Raw genomic sequence first — 19,537 nt, 5'->3', positions numbered from 1 at the left:
AAAATGTTAAATCTAAAAAACTTCTGACACAAAACATTCAGGAAATCGGGTACACTTGAAAAGACCAAATGTATGAATAATCGGAATAGAGGAAGAAAAAAAAAAAACAGGTCAAAGGCACAGAAATTATTTTCAACAAAATCATAGAAGAAAATTTCCTTAACCTAGAGAAAGTTATGCCTATAAAGGTACAAGAAAGAAACAGAACACCAAATAGATTGGACTAGAAAAGAAAAATCCTCTAATCACATAATAATCAAAACAGTAAACACAGAGAACCAAGAAAAAATATTTAAAACTGCAAAGAAAAGGTTCCAAGTAGCATATAAAGGCAGATCTATTAGAATTGTACCTGACCAAAAGCCAGGCGTGCTTGAAAAGATGTGCTGCAAACAGTAAGTGACTGCAAACCATCTCAGATTTCTATACCCAGCAAAACTTTCAATCACTATAAATGGGGAAAAGAAGATATTCTACAACAAAGTCAGATTTAAACAATATCTATCTAAAAATCCAGCCCTACAGAAGGCAATAAAGTCTTACCATTTTCAAATCTAGTGTATCTGAAACTGATCAGCTAGCTGCTAATGATGTTCCAAAGAACAGAGGGCTAGTCAGGTACCGGGCAGAAGAACAGCTGTGGGTTAATATCTCCCTTCAGACTAGCACTTGCCTATTCCTTACTATATGTCAGGAGTTTTTGGCATCCATTGTCCTCTATGGACACAAACTAGGTGTGATGCTGGTCACAATCTTCTGAGGACTCATCCTAAGAAGTCTTCACAAGATGGGTGGTCTCTCTGTAAGAGAGTAGGTTAAAGAAGACAAACAACAGTGGATGAGAGATGAGAAACGCTCTCCCACATGTCTTATTGCCATCCCTGGGCAGAGTGTGGACAACTTCAAGAATACGTGGGAAATACTTTCTAAGCACCTACTGTCTCAGCAATAGCTCTTTGAGGGGGGTGCGGCGGGCATCAGTTTGATTCTTCTAGATGGGCTTTATGGATGGTAGGACTATGGGCTACAGAGAGAGGAATGGAGGAAGGGAGGAAGGGAGGAAGGGAGGGAGGGAGAGAGAGAGAGAGAGAGAGAGAGAGAGAGAGAGAGCATCAAAAACACAAAGTTCTGGCTCCACTGTGGAGAGATGGCTTTACAGGTGTCACAGTATGCATAGTGAAAATGCCTTCAGTAATGTTGTGCAAAGGATAGTCACAAGATTGCAACAGGATTCTGAGACTGCTTGAATGTTTATTATAGTTCATATTTCTAGCTCCTACTCAGGCTTCCAGAACCAAATTCCTTGGATGAAGGCCCAAGAATTTAAATTTTATCAATCCCCAGAAAGGCTTCTAATGCATGAATCATTTGAAAAAACACTAGTATAAATAATATGTAGGTGGTTAGTGTTATTTTCTTGGAAGTGGTGTGTGTGTGTGTGTGTGTGTGTGTAACACTGTGTACTCCAATAGTAACTTTTTTGTTGAAACAGTGCAGAGGAAGATGATCAACTCGCAATTCAAAATGGAAAGGGTTTATCCTACATATTCCTGTTGAGTTTTTGCCTATGGAATGGAGTGTCAAAATCAGAAGCAAATGGTGTGTGAGAAAAAACACCACACACACAACATACAGAGAGAGAGAGAGAGAGAGAGAGAGAGAGAGAGAGAGAGAGAGAGAGCTAGCTCCTGGGTGGCCTACCCTGCCTAATATCTTGGGTATGATTCCATGATGGATATTTGGGCTTGCAAAATAGGTCCAGCTGTCAAAAAGTCTATGAGTTCCAGACAAGTATGTTCCCATGAGGCCCCTAAAACATGGCATTGCAGTTTCCATGGTGTTGGAGAAGGAGGTGTCTATACCAGAAGAGTAGAACAAGACTAAGAAATTCAGTGGTTAGTGAGCAAACCCAGGGTGAAGGTTTTAATATTTGGGCTGTTTTCCTTATGGCCTAGGGAAAGTTAAGGTTTTAGTATCTTTAAGATACTCAACTCTTTAGTCAAGAATGATAAATGTAGCTTACCATCACTAAACGTGCCTGCAATCCTGGCTACTTGGGAGGATGAATCAGGAAGATGCCAAATTCAAGGCCTGCTTGGGTGAGTTTAAGGCAAGTCTGAGAAAAATTAGTGAAATCCTATCTCATAAAGTCAAAAGAGAGACGGGGATTACGAGGTGGTGGAGTACTTGCCTATCATACAAAAATTGATTCTTAGTACTGAGGTTGAGGGTGGAAGGAAGGTGAATTTTCTAGTCTTAAAGAGCTGGGGAGACTGGGTGGGACAATGAAGGAAATATGGTCAGTCCACACCCATCCCACCCCCATTCCCAGGCTCCTAACAGGCTTCACATGTTTGGTATTGATAAAGTAATGCCCAGGAAGTTTTGTTTGTTTACTTTTGAATTGGTTTGATTTGGTTTTGGTTTTGAGACAAGGTCTCAATATGTGTGTAGATATGACTATTGTAGAATTCACTATATAGACCAGGCTGGCCTTGAACCCTGCCTGCCCCTGCCTCCTAAATTCTGGGATTATAGACAAACACCACTGCACCTAGGTGGTACCCAGCAGTTGTTTAACTTTGGGGGCTTTAGGATTTTTTAACAGCACACAGTACCAACATAAAAAGCAGCCTGTAGCAGTATATGGTGGCCAGTATTTTAGTGTCCATTTGACACATGTAGAAACCTAGGAAGGAGGTCTCAATGAGGAGTTCTCTAGATTAAGTTGATCTGTGGGCATGTGTGTAAGGAATATTTTTAATTGGGTTAAAACAAGTGGGAAGACCCACTCTGAGTCTAAGCCACACCACTGCAGGAGTCAGACAATGAACATAATGATAAGGAAGGATCAAGCCGAGCACTGTCACACACACACATGAAGTCCACACTCTTCTTTCTCTTGATCATCCTCCTTGTCTCCAAGTGAACCTGACTTTTAGAGCTCAATATTCCATTTCCTTTCCTGGGGAGTTACAGCCCATCCTCTAGCTGGTCCACGAATGGTCAGTGCATTCTTCATGCAAATAGTTGACTTTATAATTAACTCAATCCAGACTAGATTACAGTTACTTACTGACAATTTGAGTCAATAAATTGTGAGCAAATGTAAGGGCCATAGGTATATCTGGAGCCGTTGAATGCTGAGTTTGTACATAAAGATCAAATTCCCAACAACACATACATATTCACTATGCATTTCCCAGCTGACAAGACAGGAAGAAACTTGCTTTGCATCATGGAAAGAGTGTGTATAACTTATTTAAAAATAAAGGAAAAGATTTCTGTGTGTGTGTGTATGTATGTGTGTGTATGTATGTATGTGTGTGTGTGTGTGTGTGTGTGTGTGTGTATGTAAATACCTGTGTGTGCATGTTCACATAAGTGTGCTTCCAGATACATGTAGAAGTCATAGGTCAACCTCAAGTGTCATTTATTTGGCACAGTCTTACCACCTTACTTGTTGAAACAAGGTCTTTTGACTGGTGTTAAACTTCCTAGCTAAGCTAGACTGGTTGACCAGCATGCTCTAGAGATCCACCTGTTCCATCTTCCCAGTGCTGGGATCGCAAGTGTGTTCCAGGATATGTGGCTCATTTATGTGGGTACTGGGGGTTCTTGTGAATGAAGCCAGCCCCTCATGCTTACAAGCACTTCACAGACTCAGCTATCTCACAAAACTGAAAGGAGAAAATATTATTTTAACTTGAACTTATGTAGCAATATTTTTATAATCAGGCCAGACTCTCGCAGAATGTCTCTGGTTTGCAAGAAAGGGTTGGGACTTGTCCACGTATATGTTCATCAGATCTAGTCTTATTGGACTTCCTGGGAGCTAGGGAGTTTACGCTTGCTTACCTTTAGCTGCAAAAGGCCACTATGAGCTTGGAATTCATTGGCCATGGGATGGCAATTGAAAGTTAATAAGCATCCGAGGCTCATATTCTTAAACTTCAAGAGCTTTCCAAAGCACATTTTCAGTATTTGTCCATCCACTGTTGCACATCTAGGCTTCAGATCTGTGCTAACCAGCAAGTGCTGCCTAACATGTCTAAGAATGTATGTACCACAAAGGATTGAAGACAGTGGAGCCATGAGTTGCATGTGTCACATGTCTAGTACACAATGGAGATTTCAAAACATATTGCAAGAATGAGCATCCCTCAGGAGATTAGGACTGATTGAGAAGCCAGGACTCCTCGTTGCTCATGCTGAAGGACAGGAGAGGGGGGAGGGGTGGGAGAAGGGGAGGAGGAGGATAGGGAAGATGGGAGAGAGGGAGGAAGGGGAGGGAGAGGGGGAGGGAGAGGGAGGGGAGGGGGAGAGGTCCCTGTGCTCAGAGGCCAAAGTCAAGTGGAGACTTAAGGGTTCTCCTTGTGCTGTGTTGTGCTATCAGTTATAAGGTTCCTGTTGAGTTAATTTCTCTGTTTAAAGCTCTCACCCTGTATTAATTAGCTGATAGAATCCTTATGGTGTGATGTGTGTTTAGGGCCATTGTAGAATGAACATTGTCACAGAAATCTGTTTTGTGGGACTTGTTAGCACGGATATTATTTAGCTAAATAGCACTCAATGATTCCTTCGGAGCCTGCTGCATCTGTTGGGCAATTCATTTTATAGTTGGGGACTTTAAATTTTCTATTTATTTTAACTTAGTCAACTGTAGTGACCTGTCTGTAGACCAGGGATGCTAATAGCTATCGTAGTTAATACTTCATTTATCACAGAGCAAAGAAAACCCTAGAGTAAAAAGTAATTTTATTCCATTTTTGAAGAGTCTTAAAAAATATATTATTTTTCAAACAAATTGCTTCAAGGGAAAGTAAGAATTTCAATTACATCAAATACCATATTCTTTTGAAAAGAACCTGTTAGAGTAGGGCAGCTGAGAGTTGACATGAATTTGTTTGCGCACATCAGTTTGTGCACCCGGGAACAAGGGGAACTTGGGTTCAGAAAGGTCCATCCAATGCGTTCTACAGCAGTCAAGTCAGCCTGACTAGCTGATCAAGGGTTTAGCTTTGCTGCAGGCAATGCCACAGAATGTCAGGGAAGAAGTCCCCAGCATCTCAGGGCTAGGCGCTAGTGCTGGCAGCCCTGTGATGGCAGCAGCAATGCTCTCATGGGCCGCACAGGCTGCTTGTGAAGTGCAAATATTCCAGTGTTGACAGATGGGGCTGGGAAGGAGTGGTTTCTTTAGTAATTCTGCATTCCCATGGAATGTTCTGGCAACCGTGAAGAAGGGATTTGAATATGGCCCATGTTAGAACTTCACTCAGGTCAAATGATTTCCTAGACTCGGTTCTGTCTCATGTGCCCTTCAGGATGCAACTAAAACCTCTCCAGAAGAGAATGAACGTCGGGTACCATAGAAGCCATCAGTGGCTTCTGAACAGCCTTGGCACCCACGCCGTGCCTCCGTTTACACAGCTAATAGCCTTACATCCATTACAGGAAACAAGGGTCTCTTTCCGAAGCCTCTTTCCTGCTTTCCCTTTGTTAACCAATTCACCACAGTTGTGCCACTCAGAGTCCAGAAGCAAAGATAGAAATTGAATCAAGTTCCCATTTCTGCTGCCTACAAGTCCTGTGAGTTATTTAGCTTGTAAATGTATTCATTTGCAAAGTGACGATAATAGTATCTAATTTACGGGACTGTGATAAGGATTATGAGAGACAACGCAGATGAAATGCTTAGCTTAGCGAAGTGTTGCTGAGGAGAGCAGGTCCTTCCTCCACATGCTCTTATCCAACCTGCAGGAAAATACAGAGGCTTCAGGAGCAAGGCAAGGGTGCTCACTCTGCACAGCAGCTACTAAGTCTACTACTAGATACGTAAGAGGAATAGGAATAGCTGCAAATGTTCTTTAGAATGGGGCTTACAAGGTTTTCCCATAAAGGGCTGCATGGTAAATATTTTAGACTTGTACCTTTCTGGTCACTATGGCAACTAGTCGCCTTCCTCTCTGCAGCATGGACACAAGCACGAAACTATATACACAAGTAAGTATTACTATGGTCCCTTGAAACAATAGTTCTCAACCTGTGGGTCAGGACCCCCTCTGGAGACCAAATGATGCTTTCACAGGGGTGGTCTAAGACCATCTACATGCATATCAGATATTTACATTACGATCCACAACAGTAGCAAAATCACAGTTATGAAGTAGCAATGAAAATAATCTTCTGGTTGGGGGTCACCACAGCATGACTAACTGTATTTAAGGGGGTTGCAGCATTAGGAAGGTCGAGGACCACTGCAACATTGTGTACAATCCAGGTTGTCAGTTGTACTGGGCTTTGAAAACACCAGATCTAGGGTAGAAATACTTGTTTGAGAAAGGAAGGTCACAAGTTCAAGGTAACAAATACCAATTCACAACCCACACAGTGGAGTATTGGGTTGAGTTTATTCACAAAGAAAGGTTGGGACTTGAATCTTCAAAGGCCTTACTGATAAAAGACAAGTTCCAGACAGTAATAAAACATAATGCAATAGCTACGATCCACCATGCAGAGGAGAGAAGAGGAAAATTAAAATTGTTTTTTTTTTTTAAAAAAAAACACAATATGCACAGGAAAAAATGGTCGACATCACAGAGAATTTATTTGGTGAGCTATCGATTCTGGTTCTTTGGCAAGCATGTTTTAAAAGTCTTAGAGAAGTTTGAACTCACCATGAGAATTGGAAATGTTAGCAACATCAAAAACCAACACCTCTACACACACACATAAATATTCAACTGATCTTCAAAGGAAATATGACCTTAGAAATCGCAGTCGGGTAAATTCCAGCTGCACCTCTGCTCAGAAACCTGCTTCTTTGAAAAGGAAGACGATCATATTTGAACGTGGCCCCTTTTCAAACTCTGTCAGGTATAAAGGCGGGAAACGATGACACAAAAGCTTAATTGGGTCTTTAAAAGTTAATCAATCAGCTAACTTGTTTTCAAAATAGCTCAGTTTTTAACGAGCTCAACTTTTTCTCCCTTGTCTGACAATCTAGGAACTTCATATGCAAATCTGATCAAGTCTCCTCCCAGATCCTTCAGTGGCTTCTCTCTGCTTTGACGTTCTTAGGATAAGACTCAGCACACCATCTGGCTTGCGTGGTTTTTCTTGGGTCCTCACCAACTTCCCACTAGCACATCGCTGGATCCTTCATCCGCCAGTGTTCCACTCTCCTCCAGGTTGCCGGACTCACAGAGCCACCTCTTCCCCAAGCTAACCCCCCACTCCTCCCCATACACATATTCAGCTCACACACACACACACACACACACACACACACACACACACACACACCACAAACACATTCACACAGTCTTAGTCTACTTAACTTCCATATGCCCGGAGCCCCAGTCAACTGTCATCAGAGCTGTCTCCCGCCTCTGAGTTCTGATCATGGTTTGTCATCATACATTCATTAGGGTGATGGTTTAATTAATATCCGCCTCCCCCTCTGGGCTACAGGCCCCCCAAGGAGTAGGAAACACACAGCCTTCTAATGGCAGCAGGCTTAGCTCAGTGCCTGGAAGAGGCTTTAGAATAAAAAAGATATGATAGAGGGGTAATGGGAAAGCCATGGAACTAAAATACAACACCAGATGTGGTAGAAACAACGGATTGCTGAGGGATATTTGATATAGCGAGACACATTTTCAGAATACTCTTTTTCTTGTTTGTGTGAAGTTCTTAAAGGATGCTCTCGATTCAAATCAGAAACATTTTCCTGGGACAGACAGAAATGTTTTAGGTCTCGGGGACCATAGCACTTCTGTCAGATAGGGGCAGGCAGAAAATATGACAGGATTTGGAGACCAGAGTATTTTGGTCTTAGCTGCTTAATATCATTGTCATGGCATATTGTAGAAGCTAGATACAGTACAGAAATAAACCTGACCGTGTTCCAGTCAAACCAGGGTTTCTAATGTTCCTTACTGTTGATATCTGAGCCGAGTATTTTCTTTTCTTTGTTTTCCAAAGGATTTATTTATTTTATGTACATGAGTATACTGTCTCTGTCTTCAGACACACTGGAAGAAGACATCAGATCCCATGGTTGTGAGCTACCATGTGGTTGCTGGGAATTCAACTCAAGACATCTGGAAGAGCAGACAGTATGCTTTTAACCACTGAGCCACCTCTCCAGGTACCCCCTTTTAAAGATTTATTCATTTATTATTTATTCATTTTATGTATAAGTTCTCTATCTGCATGTATACCTACATGCCAAAAGAGAGCATCAGATCACATTTTAGATGGTTGTGAGCAACCATGTGTTTGCTGAGAATTGAACTCAGGACCTCTGGAAGAGCCTCAGTACTCTTGACCACTGAGCATTCCAACCTCTTCTCCTCTTCATATTTTCTTGTTTCAGGGCTGTTTTGCATATGGCTTCCGAAGCAGCACCCGCGGACTTGGCCCACTCAATGCCAATAGTGTCCTACCTATTTCATTATTGACAAATGTGTGTCAGAGTGCCCCCAGACATTGCCAAAAGCTCCTTGGAGATAAAGACATGGAAGCTACAACAAAGTGCAAAAACCTTACAAAAGCCAGTCAATTTCAAGCTGGTTTCAACCATGAGCTAGCTGGGTAGATCCTAGCCTGGGAGAAAAGAAAGAATGAGGGAGACACTTAGTGGTGTTCTATGTCTGTGGAAGCTGCTGATTACCTCTGGTCTCTAGCTTCTGTGGGTGGGGCTTCTTTGGCTACTTCCTATGTCTAAAGCAGGCAAACCTTTGGAATGGAACTGGTACAGTTCTTGGGGAACAGCAGGGGCTGATGGTTTTAGATTATGAAATGACCTTCCTTTAGCAAAGGAGGCTTGAGCCATGCATAATCAATCCCTGGCCTCCGCACATCCTTGTAATCCTGCAATTAACCTGCTCTAAGCAAAGTGTGCAGTGTGAAGCATCGCAACAGATGAAATTAGAAAATAAAATAAAAGCAAATTTGGGTGTTTGTTTGTATAGTAAACATTTCAGCATCCACCACGATGAGCGGTCCACCTGGTCGTGAGCGGAGCCTCGAGCTTCCCAAGTATTTTGTCTCTGCCCTGGGCCTCTCTGCCTCCCCAGCCTGAGGAACCCAGGACCTTGAACCGTAGCTGCTTCTTCCCACTTTGCATCATGTTCCCAGTCTGTGCTTTTTACACAGCCTCCGTTTCTTCCAATAAACCTCAGAAACTGCTCTGCGCACTCATTTCACACTTATAAATGTGGATAGAAACCTAGGCGAGGAGCTGTGTGAGACACAAAAGAGACAGATTTCAATTGTGAGGGCTCCTTCCCTTGCCTGACCTCGGGCAGCTGAGGCCTCTACAGTATGTTAAGATCTGGAAGATGCTCTGAATAATAAAATGAAATAAAATAAAATAAAATAAAATAAAATAAAATAAAATAACTTTTCCAGGCTGGGAGACGACCCAGTTGCTAAAGTGCTTGCCCTAAAGGCATAGGGACCAGAGTTCGATTCTCAGAAGCATACACAGTTGGGCAGAGCAGAGGCATCAGACATGAGGAGTCCCTGGGGCTGGCGAGCTCAGCAGTGTTGGGGAATTGGCAAGCTTAGTGGGAGACCCTGCCTCAAAACTAAGGTGGAGACCAATACAACCATGAAAGTGAAGACCAAAAGCTTCCGAGCCAAAGTCTCTCGTGATCGAGAAAGTGGTGCAGAAAGACGTCCACAGTCACAAAAAAGAGAAGGGGTACATGTCACCCACTTTCTGGCAGCCCAAGGCAGGGCCACTCTGGATGTGGTCCAAATGCCCTTGGCAAGAGTATGTCCAGGAAAAACAAACTCGACCACTATGTCGTCATCCAGTTTCCCCTGACTGCCAAGTCAGCCATGTCAGACAAAGACAATGACACACTTTGTTCGTCATAGGTGCCAAGGCCAATAAGCCCCAGGCTGGGAAGAAATTCTATGTTGGAATAACCAGAATCAATCAGGCTGGCGGGGAGAAGAAGGCACAAGTCCGTCTGACTCCTGATTATGGTCCTCTAGCTATTGCCAACAAATCTGGGAGCACTTAAATGGAGTTCCAGCTCCACTGAAATCCAGTTAAATCCCGCGGATAATTCTTTACTTAAAAAAACAAAGGTTTATTTTAATTATGTGGTGTCCACCTGTTTACACAATTGATCACAGGCACTCACAGAGGCCAGAAGAGGGCACTAGATTCCTGGAGCTGGGGTCACAGGTGGTTGATAGCTGGGGATTGAACTTGGGTCCTCTGTATGAGCAGGATGCAATAGTAACCACTGAAGTTTCTTTCCAGCCCCAAAGATAGACTTGTAGTTAGAGGTGCTAGGGATTGAACCCAGGGCCCCATGCACTGAGCTACACTCCAAACAGCTATTGATCTTAACTACACATTATTCACCATGAAAACAAACAAAACAAGACATCAAAGGGAGTAACTGAGGAAGCTACTGGACATTAACCTCTGACCTACACACACACACACACACACACACACACACACGGAATACATATATACATGACCAAACACATATACACATACACAAAATAGTTTTGCTCTGATAAATAAATGAATAAAAGCATCAATGCAGTTTCTCTTGCTTGGCCCTTTCTCCATGTTAATATTAATGCTGTGTTTTACGCTGGGGAGAAGACAGTGCTGTTTGTCCCAGAGCCGGTAACGCTGGTATGGCAAACTTCAACACAGTGTGGAGTACAGCTTTAATTCTCATTCTTCAAAATTCTGCTCCTCAGATTTTTACCAAAGCTAAAGCAGTCATTTTCCCCGCGCAACTGGCCACGTCTGAAGGCTTGGCATTGAACCTTAGGGAAAACAGACTCAGGGGCCGGCTCTGACCGTGAATACAGGAGACTAGTGCCTTGCCAACACACAGGCCAAAAAAAAAAAGGAGAAAAATACAATCCCTTGTGAGGATGTGGGGGAGATGCACACCTTTTACAACAATTTGTATCACTTTTGATTTAATGTGAGAGAAATGGAATTCTCTAGTAGCCACCCCTGACGTATTTGCATGAGATTCTTGCGCCATCCAGTGGATTTCTTGTGAAATTGCATCAATCGCTTGAGCCTTAAATGTCTCTTAACCACCCTGTGTCAGTCACATTCTACTCCTTTTTGCTATTTGTATTCAACATATTGTATCTATTTGTGTAATTTTGAAATAGTCAACAAAAGTACTTATTACAAAAAAAATACAAAGGAAGTGATTTTTAAAACAAAATAAAAATTTAAATTAGTCAATTAGATAAAGCAAGGCAATCTGTATTTAAGTATGTGAATATCCAGATCTGAGTATCCTAGAACATAAAGTTCCTTGACTCTAATGACAGATAAGCTAGAAAAAGGACAGGCATTAATGCACCAGTTGGGATGGTACCATTCAGAGGTGCTGGCCGAGCCGATAGATACATCATAGTGAGAATGCCAGAAGTCAGAGTGCATTTAATCCTAACTGCCAAATGTCACAGCTTAGCAACTGCCTGAGCATTGTCAGTTGTTTTTCCTCACGATGCTGCTGATGCTCTGGCTGACTGGGAGCTGCGGCTGACTGACACTGTCCAACCTGGAGACGGGGTCATGATGCCTGTCACTAGCCAAGGAATTGATCAAAAATTTGAAATGTGAAGCATGCTTTCTGCTGAATTCACATCACTTTTACAATGCTGTAAAGTTCAGCCCTCATACACGAGACATCATAAGTCAAGGACCATCTGTCCTGGTATTGAAGGTACGGCTGGTTTTGCTGCTGTGGGGCACTTGTTGTTGTTGCTGCTGCTGCTGTTGCTGTTATTTTGTTGTTGTCGTCCTTGTTGTTGCTACTGTTGGTGTTGTTGTTGTTGTTGCTGCTGTTGGTGTTATTGTTGTTGCTGCTGCTGTTGGTGTTATTGTTGTTGCTGCTGCTGCTGTTGTTATTTTTGTTGATGTTGCTATTGTTGCTGTTGTTGTTTTTGCTGCTGCTACTGTAGCTGTTGTCTTTATTGTTATGATTAAACATTGGCCAGGCTGCTCAGTGGGTAAAGATGCATGCAGCACAAACCTGCCAATCCTAGTTTGTGCCCTATATTCCATGTAAATAAAGATGGAAAGAGAAAACCAAACTGACCTCACGAAGTCGTCTTCTGACCTCTGCGTGTTCAACACACAATAATAATGATGATGACGACGGTGATGGCCATGATGTTTTAAAAATGAAACAGTAAAAAATATCCGGTAAAGCAAAGAATTGTTTCTAGGTTCGTTGAACACTGACCTTTCGCAAAAAAAGGCATTCATGAACAAAGTTGGTGGGGACAGAACGGGGTCTCCTGAACTGCTCACTGCATCTTAGGATATCTACCAGCCTAGCCACACGAAGCCTAGCCACAGAAGCTAACAGGAAACAAAACATCACAAGTTCCTGAAGATCCCAGAGGACAGAACCTGGCAGATTCCCCGGTGACCTGGACCCTCCTGGGAGCATAAGAGTCTCTTAACCAGATGTTCTCTGTGACCTGAAGCTGTGCTATCTTCGTGTCCTTCTGTGTGGACAATGTGTTATTTTCCTTGGGATACATGAACAAATATGTATTCACTCCACATAGTCCACCAATGCCAGACCAAAGAAATCATTTCATCCAAGTCCAATTTGGTAATAATAATAACTTTATTAGAGTTACCTACAGGATCATGAGAAATTTATGGGCAGCTACTCCACCTAGGAATATCTCCATTCGCCAGAAACTGTTAACCACTTAGGTATTTCAGGTGAAGAGAGTATTCCTATCTCACAGAGTCTAGTGAGCACTTCATGAGGCTTTTGAGTTTCTTTTCCCTTTCACAGGGCAAAGCTAATAGGCCCAATGTGAGGGCTGGTGTGGGTACTCAAAGCTGCTTTGGTTTTAAGACAGTAATGGTTGTGCTGTTTCCAAAGGACAGTGATCCCATCTTGAAATGGCAGACAAGGCATCTCAGAGAACACAAGGGTGGCCAAAAGAAAACGGGGATTCTTGGAGCGTCAGAATGATAGGGTAGCCGGGGTACCAGGTGGAGCTCTGGACAGTGTCTCTTAGATTTTACCGCAGCAACACAAGAGGGCAAAGAATAGTCCTTAAAACCAGGAATGATGACCATGGAGCTGATGGCTTTAGCTCTGGGCTTTGGGTTCTCCAGACTGAGTTGTCCTCAGTTGCTAAAGTATAGAAGTCTTAGGGACTTTTTTTTTTCCTGTAGGTCTTTAAAGCATAAGCCCTGGTTCTTAGTTCTAAACACTGTGTCCAATAAAAAACAAAACCACACCCAACTGAGACAACATGCTATTAAAACTAAGCGTGGTGATCCGAGACCAGATGTTTGCTTGGGCGCTGCAGATAGCTTCCACACTGTGAGCCTAACTCCTGAAAATTGTTTAACAAGGGTGGCTAACCATAGAGAGTTACCCATGAAGAGAATATGGTCTTTGTTAAACAGAGTCAGAAAGGCCGTAAATGTTCATCATCTTCCCCAACTGAATTCTGGGTCCCTACCTCATCCTAGCTGCTATCCTGGAAAAAAATACAAAAAAATGACTGATTCAAGGGAGACTCTGCCCAGTGTACCCCCCAATGGCGACTCCTGTCCACTGTGCCTTTTCTAACTGCCAGGGTACCCTACTCATGATTCCCCTCCATTCCGCATCTTCTGCCTGTGAAGCCTTTGTCCTTGAGCTCGGGTGGGCACACAATGCCAGGCCTTCAAGGCTCTGCCCGTGGTGGTATTCGCCACTGCTAGAGTGCATACTTTCTCCTCTTTAACTTCTGCCATAGCATTGTAGACTCCTGCCCTCTACATCTCTTGCCCTTTGGATTTTTCAGGCCTTTCTTCGCCACTTATCCAAGGCCTTCTCCAAAGCAGACACTCGTGGCCACTCTTCCTACAGCATGAGGTGATATGAGAACATCCAGGATCTTCTAGACTGCAGACTGCACGCACCATTCTGATGGATCAAGGTTTCTTTGAAGTCCCTGAAATTGAGCGAATGTTATATTAGATGAGCTCCTCCTCTGGGGCATCGCCTGCTGAGGGTCTCAGCTTCAAGGGTCTAAGCTTTCCCTTCGAAGAGCTTCACCCAAAACAGACTCTGTTATCCCCAAGACTGTACAAGCATCATCACTCTCCCCTAGCCAGGAAATGGTTGGTTTGGGTTTTGTCTTGTTAATTTCCTCAGTGTGTGGCCTGGCAGAAGTTCTAAGACAGCGGATGACAGCCACCGTCCCCTCTTTGCTTCCCTGGGAACCAGGGACAGTGTTTGTCTCATTTCTTTTTATGCCAGAACTTGTAGGGTTCCCTACTACTATTAAATGGGTAGCAGCTAGGCCTCTAACTAGTCACTCTCTGGGACAAAGGGATTATCTAGAAAAGCATGTGCCTGCCCTGAACATATGTAAGGAAGAGGCTGAAGAACTCTGAAATGCCTCAGCTAGGAAAGGCTTTGAGGTTCACTAATCCCTGTGTCCCTCCTGGTAAGAGGCGCGAACCTCCTCCTGCAAGTTCCACACATGCAACATAACATGGTTTGCACACACACACACACACACACACACACACACACATACACTTAGCTAATTAATTAAAATGTTTAAAAAAGAAATAGTTCCGAAATTACAAGGGGAGGTGGAAGATGGGAGATGGGGAATGGCTCTGAGGTTGTTGCCTTGAAGAGCCAGAGTTGAGCACCCATGATGATCTTCATCAGCTAGTCTCCCAGTGCAGAGCAGACAGAGTGGATGGAATTCTGCTCACAGCCACTTGAGGGCAGTTCTCCTCAGCTCTACAAAGCCTGAATAGGATGAAAGACTGAAGACTAAGCTGGGATGGGCCAGGGATATTCAAGAGGCAACTAGTGGACTGTTCAAGTCTGTGCAGCCTGGGTCAGGAGCTTACTGGGTGGCATGTTTACAGTTTGCCTTCCACTGGGACACTTCTCAGGTTCACTGGGTAGTGCAAAGGAAGAAAGGGATACCCGTGGAGGAGGGTGGCGACTCCAGTTCCTGCATTACAGGTCACACCTATATCCCCATACATCTGCCACTACCATAATTGTTCTGTTTACCTGCTACCAATTGCTTTATTTACATAATCCCAAGCAAGCAGTTTGGTGAGAATATGCATAAAAATCACAGGCAGAGCAGGACAGGCACTGGACAAAAGACTGGCCTCGTTTAAATAGAGAACCAGACACAGCCTGAAACAGGTGACCTCAGTTGTTGATCTAGAAAACTTCCAGGGTCTTGCAGTCCTGCCTGGTGACCGTGAGAAGCAGGAGAGGGAGGGACAGGCCTAATTCCTAAATGAGATGGTCCTTCCTGGAGACAGAAAATGGTAGGGCACAGCTTACAATGAAAGATTTCAAATTCTAAATAACAGCCCTTCCCCCTCCTCCCTGGAAGGACACAGTCTGAAAGTGGATCCGGTCTGACTTTTATAAACTGCTGCGATTGCTATTATACGGGGACTCTTGTCTTAGCTGTGTATCAGAACCCTGGAGCTGCTTTCAGAGCAAATGCAGCAATGCCAGGTTTAGATGACGGCAGTGTGACCTCGGGAAATGGAGATCTTCAAAGCTGCCTCAGGAGACCTGAAAGTGCCGGGTGTTTGGGCACCTGCCCTTCTAGGTGTGCATTGGACATACCATCCGTCTGGATGACAGCACTCTAGAAATTTCACTGCCTGGGGAGAGCAGGCAAGGAAGAGAACCCCCCCCACACACACACATGACTTCTCAGTTTTGCTGTACTTTAGAAATACCTGGTAAGCCTGAAGAACTACCCCTGCCCAAACCCCTCCCCATCACAACTAAGCGAAGAGGAGTTTGGTGTCAGAAGTTTTCAGAAAGCCTCTGGATAGTTATGATATGTGTCCAGGACCTATTCTCACCACTCCAGTGCACAGATGCACCACCTAAGCCAGCTGCATGGGCAGTTGCCTGAGAGAGAGAGAGAGAGAGAAGAAAAATACAGAGACCCCAAGCCCCATCTCTGAAGGTGTTGGTTTAGTGGGTCTTTTGGGTGATCTCAGTGTTAGACGTTGTGAAATCTCTCCTGGAAATGATAGCATTCAACTAAGATGGAGACCACTGGGTCTCTTAGGAGGGCAAAAGGAGCCAAGCAAGCAAACAACTAATGAAAGGATGCCGGAATTTCTGAACAGGAATGCAGAGGGGTTACAGAACCGCTATGCAGAAGCCAGGCCTTCTTACTGCTCCTCCAGATCTGATGTTTCACAATGCGGGGAACCAGAAATGTGGTGCCACTTGAAGTCTGCCTCATGACTGCTTGGCTTCAAGTTTGATGTGCAGTTGTTGGTTTTTCACTCACCTAGAGCTCCCAAAGTGGCCATTTCAGCAGGGTGCTTGGGATGGTGTTTTTTTTTCTGCCCACACTCTCTTCTCTTGCTACCTCAGCAATTCCTTATTCTAAACAGTGTGGCAAGATGGACCCCCCAAAACAGTTTTCCAGCCTTCCTTAGAGGAAGTCTGTGGGGGCTGCAGAAACTTCAGGGTTTGTGTGGTCTTTTATACTTCTCTCTTTCTCTGTCACAATTGCTAGGGTGTGGATTTGAGGCTTGATGAGAGCAAGCTTGAAGGAGAGAGAGGGGGAGAAGGAGAGGGAGGGGAGAGGGAGAGGGGGAGGGAGAGGGGGGGAGGGGAGAGGGAGGGGGAGAGAGAGCGAGCGAGAGAGAGAGAGAGAGAGAGAGAGAGAGAGAGAGAGAGAGAGAGAGAGCACAAGCTAAGAGTGACAGAACGACGGGACTGAGGAGACCTGAACACTGAGGTAAGACCTAAGCTCGCACCTCAGGACTTCGTGTTGAAGGGGGAGCAAGCATAAACATGATTAAGCCAGAGCAATGAGATGTCTTGGCACCTGAACAATGTCCCCAAATTCAGAGATCTGAAAGACAATCTGTTCTCTTGCTATGTCACAATACAGTAAGATGCCACTTCGAGTGCTAGGTTCTGAGTCACACTAGCCAGTAGAAAAGGTGTCTGTGTCTCCTCACAGTGGGTATTTCCGTCTCTAAAAGAGTTAAGTTCTTGTCATTTTGCATCATTATAATGTGTTGTCTGGAAAATCTGCTCTAGAGGTACAAGAGGGTTGCTGAAGTGCCACAGAATACACATCCTCTCACAGTGGCTCCCAATCCTGAAAGGATGGGGAGCAGCAATCCATATTCCTCAAGTTGAAGGGTTTTTTTTTTCTAGAACTTTCCAGTAGACTTCCTTACCATCCTCATTAGCCACAGTTAGGCCATCTACATAGCCCTCGATCAAATATTTGCAAAGGATCATGGGATTGCTGTGAAGAGCTTAGAGAATGGTTTTTCCAACAACGGTGAGTCCAAGAATACTCCCAGCTGGATCAGAACTAAACTAGGGTTCTATTGATAAGAAATAAGAAGAAAATGGCTCCTTGGTAGGCAAGCAACAGAGTCCTACTCAAGAGGCTAATCTGGAAATGAAGAGGAAGAAGGCTGTAAGATGCAATGGGGGGCATTTGCTTATATACTGAGCACTGTATGAACATTCTCCCTAACCTTTACATTCCCACAGTCTCCTCTGATTTCCGTTGTATACTGTAAGAACTCAAAGCACGGAGATGCCAAGGGTCTTCAAGCCAAGTCATGCACTAACTCAGGGCTGGGACTTGAATGCCAGCTGATCTCCATCTGACTTTGCCCATCGAGCCAAGATGCATCGAAAGGTTTTTCGGTGATAAATACTGGGCTATGACGCAAAGCAATCTGAGTAAGAAGTGTTTATTTGGTTTACTTACATACCACAGTCCATCACTGAGGAAAGTCAGCACAGGAAATGAAGCAGGAACCTGGAGGCAGGATCTGAAACAGAGGCCATAGAGAAGGACTACTTGCTCTTTGCTCCTGGTGGCTTGTTCAGCTGCTTTTATCATTTATAACCACCTGCCTGTGGATGGCACCACACACAGTTGGCTGCGCCTCCCACATAAATTATTAATCAAGAAAACACCTCACAGCTTTGCCTATAGACATTTCTGAGGTCTGATGGAAGTGATCCCTCAGTCAAGGCTACCTCTTCCCAAATGACGCCAGTTTGATGAAGATATTGAGCAGCACACAGGCATAAACTTTATTCGTGATCTGATTCAAAGCTAATACATGGTCATGAGTATTACACAGCAACAGAGATATGAATGCTAAATATTTGATGGTATTAAAGAAGTCCCATTAATTTTTGGTGTGATGATGGTATTACAGCTGTTTCCTTAGCAGTTAAATAAGCAGTTGAGGTATAAGATGAAAAAGATGATGTACTTGAGGGGCTTATAATACTATTCACTACTTTTACGTATTACTCTTTGAACACATTTTTGTGGTCTCCAAAGACCCAGATTAAAATAAGAGGCTAGATTGCCATAGCAACTGTTTCTACATCTCCTTTTTCCTTCTGCTATTACCAATGATCTTTAATTTCTCTTTCCCATCCTGTCACCAGCATCTCAACACTCCCACTGGGTTAATCTGGTTTAGTAGATCATAGGAACCTATCACAGGTTACCCCCAAAACTCCACTTGAAAGTTCAGAACTGTATTGTCCAGGAAGCTCTCAACTTCACAATCAAGGGAAAATATCCATTAAAGGAGAAACGGTGGCTCTCACCATGGGTCACTGTGTCTAACCTTCTAACCCAGTGTGTGAGCTGTGCTCAAGCTGTATGTATCTAGGAGGGCTTACTGACTGCCTCTGGCCACCAGCCTAATACAACCCCAATACTCAGGAAAGGGGTACAGGGTTATCTGGACAGATTGGAGAAGCTGGGACACCCCAGCTTCTAAGTGAATACCCCTGGCCTCACAAATATACTAGCAACTGTACTGGGGACAGAATAAAGAGAACCTCCTCTGTAGACAGCCAAGTCCTATCTAGTACAAAAAACAGTTTTGACAGTTGTATCTCAGACTTCTCACAGATGCTCATCGGAAGTTCTTCCTGGCTATCCCTTGGAGCCTTATTTAGAACAACAGTACTTATTTCTCATCCTAGAGCTGTTAGATGGATTGCTCTGACATTAAAATTATCTTCTGAGTAATCACAGCGGCTAATATTATGAAGTAGCTGCCAGGTCCCACTAAAACACTTCAACATGTCAGCCATTATTATCTGTCCATCAAGTCATTTTAAATGGTGACAGTGCTCAGTCTATGGAGAACACCCTGCAGTCAGTTCATACTCCCTGCAACTTCTGTTTCTGACAAATGCTAGGTTTATCTTATATGGTTGGTCTTATCTACTCCTCCTTGAGGGTGACATATCCCTACTTCGATTCATGGACTGGTTTTTCCTCAACTCCCGTCCAGAAGCAAATCTGCAATGGTGGCTGTCTCAGTAAAGGTTTTACTGCTGTGAACAGACACCATGACCAAGGAAAAATCTTTTTTTTTCTGGTAGTAGTTTTTTTTTTAATATTTTTTATTACATATTTTCCTCAATTACATTTCCAATGCTATCACAAAAGTCCCCCATACCCTCCCCCCACT

Source organism: Mus musculus, chromosome 1 (assembly GCF_000001635.26).
Source record: "Mus musculus strain C57BL/6J chromosome 1, GRCm38.p6 C57BL/6J".
Taxonomy (NCBI): domain Eukaryota; kingdom Metazoa; phylum Chordata; class Mammalia; order Rodentia; family Muridae; genus Mus; species Mus musculus.
This window is presented reverse-complemented; position numbering follows the sequence as displayed.